The sequence below is a fragment of the Tenrec ecaudatus genome, chromosome 2 (assembly GCF_050624435.1).
Source record: "Tenrec ecaudatus isolate mTenEca1 chromosome 2, mTenEca1.hap1, whole genome shotgun sequence".
Lineage (NCBI taxonomy): Eukaryota > Metazoa > Chordata > Mammalia > Afrosoricida > Tenrecidae > Tenrec > Tenrec ecaudatus.
The window spans coordinates 263,247,815-263,252,653 of NC_134531.1; the positions used below are offsets into that span (position 1 = coordinate 263,247,815).

The 4,839-nt window shown below is 36.6% G+C and overlaps 1 non-coding gene across 1 annotated transcript; it reads right to left on the reverse strand.

Moving 5' to 3' along the window:
• Positions 1-2,348: 2,348 nt before the first annotated feature.
• On the reverse strand, positions 2,349-2,512 carry LOC142441720 (U1 spliceosomal RNA). Its single transcript, XR_012783072.1, has one exon. It is a non-coding gene; the product is annotated as a U1 spliceosomal RNA (small nuclear RNA).
• Between the last annotated feature and the right edge of the window lie 2,327 nt (positions 2,513-4,839).

A 4,839-nucleotide genomic window follows, 5' to 3' on the forward strand; every position in this document is an offset into this window, starting at 1 on the left:
TCACTCTCCTGTATTTTCTTACTGATAGTTCAAGGGCTTCCATTGAGTTTGGGTAATCTTCAGTTGTCGACTTTTGTTCTCTTGATTTTCATGGTAGTTGCTGAAGGCTGTGGTTTTGCATGGCATAGTGGTCCAGCTTTAGATACGGCATAGGATTCTGGGTTGTGCATGGGAGGGGAACATTATTGCAAATGTTGTCCTAAATCCAACCTTATTTGTGTAAATAGTGTCCATTAACCTAAACTGTTAACCTGTACAAATCATAAATTCATGCATTTTGGTATAAAAAGCTGTCCTATTTATGCACTTTTTTTTCTTAACAGTGTTTTAAATTCTTTATCATTGGCTAAATCAGTAGTGTTAGCGTATGTCCCAAGGGAGTGATTTAGAATGTTCTCCAATAAAGTCATACTTATGTCTCTAAAGTTAAACTGGAACATATACAAACCATAGATATATGAATGGATTTTGAGCTTGCACTTAATTGTATCCTTAATCTAAGAACAATTAGCTTTATGATATGGCCCTGCTCTGTATTTACCCTCATGAAGACCTTTTTGAAGGAATGGATGTTATAGCAAAGTGTAATGGGAAAAAAAAAGAAAAAGATGGTTCTTGGCTTTCAGAAAGTATAGTATCTGCAGTTTTAAAGGCTTTTCTGAAATCTAGTAATCATCTAAGTGAGGCATCAACAAAGTCTACATGGAAGAAATGCAACAGCTTGTGTGAACCAGGTATGGCAAATAATAACATCAAAATCTATTGAGGGAAACAGGGTTAGAGCCCAAATTGTAACCACTCGATTTGCAGAAGGCTCCACATTACAGTGAAGCCCCAAAATCCTTTTGTTGTGTCACCGTGTGGATTAAGCCTACAGTGAACACCCTCAGACTTATGGATCAAGGTTGAGAATGGCCTTGTTATCAGAGAGAGGGCACTGTAGTGTGGTTTACTGCAAATGTAGTTGGTTTAAAATGTCATTTGATTTCCCATTAAATCTAATATGCATTTGCTTTAGCTTTTAATATAGCCTGATTTCTTTTTGGTTGAAGTTTTCCTCTGTTTGATTCTGTCATTGCCGTTGGGTTGTTTTATCTTTATATGTGTTTCTGTAGGTGAAATCCAAGATATTAGCTTAATAGAGATAGTAACTTGATTCATAGTTTCCTAGGGATATGGCAGAGGTTGTAAGTGGGAAATGGTGACTACCAACAATGAGTACAAAGAAGTCTCCTAAAATTCTTACAACTCTTTAATGTGATTGCATTGTTGAAATGTTTGATATGTGTATATCAATAAAATTGTTAAAGTTATATCATATTCATCTTCATGGTATAATCATGGTCTTCTTTTGTGAATTTATTTCCTAACTTGATCTTTGCCATCATAATGATCTCTTCTATGGTTATTCTCTAAAATAGAGTATGTGTACACATTCTAAAATATGAATCTTTCATATCTATTGTCTGATAATGTAGTTTTATACAATCTTGCCTCTACTTAGCTATACAGCTTCATTTCTTTACTTTGTAGTTAATACTTCCTAATGCAAGTATATCAAAGTTTACGCATCTATAGATACATCTCATATGCTCTTGTGTATTTAATTATTTTAAAATAATTTTGGACTTATGAAATAGCTGCTAAAATAAGCATTCAGTTCCTGAATATTGTTCACTCAACTTATCCTAATGCTAACTACTTACATAGCCATTACATAATCACTAATGTGATAATATTAAGTTTTGGAAAATATCAAAAACTGTTTTTATGAGATTCTACCAGTTTTTGCAAAATCTTGCATTGCATTTATTCAAGATAACCGAAAGTCTATTTCTATCTGAGATAATCCCTTAGTTTCTCAGATATTGTATGGCATTTATACTCCTGAAGAATTTTGTTTATTTTGTGGAATCTCTTATAACATGTACTTCTTTGATGTGTCATCATGATAAAATTGAAGTTATATGTGTTTCAGTAGAATACCTCTCATGAGTGGGCCACTGATGTTGCTGTGCCTTATGATGATATTAACATTGATCACTTGGTCAAGGTTAAATCTGGTCAAGGTTACAACTTTTCCATTTGTTATCAATAGTTTTTTTTAGACAGGTATTTTAAGATGATGCAAATAACTTGCATCTTAAATTTGGGAACCTTTTTGGTAGTATCCATTGATGTATATTTGTTTTAGTTTTTAATATTTTCTGCTTTCTTTTTTGGTAGACGTTTTTCTCTGCTTCATTCTGTCATTGCTATTGGGTTGTTTTTTTATCATTTTATGTGTTATGTATATGAAATCCAAGATACATAATAGAGATAGTAACTGTGCAGTTCTCCCCCCACCGCAGGGGAGAGCGTGAACACAGTCCCCTATTACTGAAAATTATGCAGTCGGGTTTCCCACATTTGGGGAAATCGCAGGGGTCAACACACCCGTAGTGCAATGGATGAGTCTCATCCTGGGAAAACCACCTTCCTGCTCATGGTGTCTCCCCTGCCAAGTAAGAATAGTAACTGTGCAGTTCTAAAGAAGATAGGGAGCCCTGGTAGGGTAATGGTTACATACTGGGCTGTTCACTGAAAGGTCAGCAGTAGGAAACCACCAGCCAACCCTGTTCTATAGGATCATTATGAGATAAAAATCACTCAATAGCAGTGAGAGTTCTAATGATGAATTTTCACTTTACTTCAGTGTGCATTTATTTGTTTGGTTTAAAAGATCCACTTATTCTCTTTGTAAATGGTTTATCCATTTAAAAATTATAACATTATAAGTTCATAGATTTGTATGTCTTTATGGTTTACAATACGTGTTATTGAATCTTGCTCAGTAGACAGAGACAAATAGGAAGGTCATCAATGAAATGGACTGACACAATGGCTACAACAATGTGCTCAAGAATAGAAACAATTGTGATATGATGCAGAACCGGGTGGTGTTTTGTTCTGTTGCATATAGGGTCATTAGGGGTTGAAGCTGACTATGACACCTACCAACAACAATAGAAACAAATTATACCTTTCTGTTTTGACTCTTTTGTGTCTGGCCACACATGCATTTCAGGTTTTAATCATTGTGGCTTGAATTAACAAGGTGCTCAATTTCCTTTTATCTGGGTTGTATCCACTTTGTGACTCTATCGAGGGCTTTGCAATTCAGTTATTTAATGGACTCTGAATCATTTTACATTTTAGGTTATTTTGAATAAAGTCAATAACCATATACATTCAAAATTTATATGAGCATATTTTTTTTTCATGTGTGAAGAGAATTTTAATTAAATGTTCACTACGCTTCAAGAAAACAACCCTCCCCAGAGCTGCCAAAGTTCAAAATTCCAACACTGTACTATAGTACAAAAATCTTACACCATCTCAAAAAAGAGATGAAATGAGACCCAATATAGGGTGAAAGCCAAGTAAGTGAAGGGGAAATCATCGCAGGAATGCTTGGGGTCTCCACATGACTTCCAGCAAAAAGGGCTGTATCATGATAAGTCCATGTGCCTTCTGCTGAGAGATTTCTTGGAAGAAGTAAGCAGTTAAGTGATGACAGCATCTTCACCTAGACTGACCTTCACAACACAAGAGAACAGAGCACTTGAAAATCCAGGCCAACCAAGCCATGTATCCTTCCACCCTTCAATTAAGCCCACCTGTGTGTATCAGCTAGTTTGGGATGCTAAGCTAACTCCCACAGCGAGCAATCCTTGTTGGAAAAAACGGAAAATACATCAAGCTCCATTGTTTAATGCAATTAAGATTACAGGAATATGCAGGATTAAAGGATCCTGATATCCTAATGATTCTGGGAAATGTAAAGCTAGTTGCCTCAGAAAAAATATTGCCTGCGGGTAGGCTTGAAATGAAAAAGGTAACTGTGGGTGAGGAAGCAAAGAAAGGCACCCCAGGAAACGCAAGATTCATTGTTTTCCTTCACTTCCAATCAAGTCCAGGAGGAAAGGGGTGAGTTAAGACAAGGGAACATTTTTGAAGTCCCATTAAATAGAGGAGGCAATACACCAGTAGGTTTCCCTCTTCATTTATATTCATGAATCTCCTGGCACAAATTTGAATCTCACATAAGTGAAAGTGCTTGAAGCACCACTGAACTGATGTAAAAGCATTTCCTATTGGAAAAGGTGTGGTGAAACACCTGATTTCATCCTTAAATTGTTTTAAAGGAAGTCAAATATCTTCACCTGGCAATGTTGTGGGTAGGGAAAAATGTGGATGTCAAGGAAGTAAAAATGGCTAAGGACATGACCGAAGGGATGTTCACCCAGCTACGGGAATGTGTTATTCTGTGAACTTTAGACAAATAAATCCACAGACACAGGGGTATAAAAGAGAGTTGTAATTAAATGTAAAGTGGACATCAAGAAGATTTCCCTACCATAGTTGCTCAATCTCATTAGGCCAACATTATCCCATATGCCCTTCCCGAATCCACAAAGTCATCCACCATCTCACAAAAGCGATGGAATCAGGCTGACTGCTGGGAAAAGCCAAGTCAGTGAAAGGGAAATAATCTTAGATTTGTGTCTCCATACAGCTGTCGAGCACCGAAAGCTGTATCACGGTCAGACATTGTAGCTTCTGCTCAGAGATGTCTTGGTGTACGTGAGCCTTGGAAGCAATAGTAGTTAACTGGCTAAGGCATCTTCACCCTGGACTGACTTTCAAAAACAAGATACCCGAGAACCTGAAAAGCTAAGCTGACAAAGGCATGTGTCATTCTGCCCTTCAATTAACACCACCTGTGCTTATTGGCCATTTGGGATAAGCTAACAATGTCAATGAGCATAACCTGTTGTGAAAAACAGAAAGCTACAT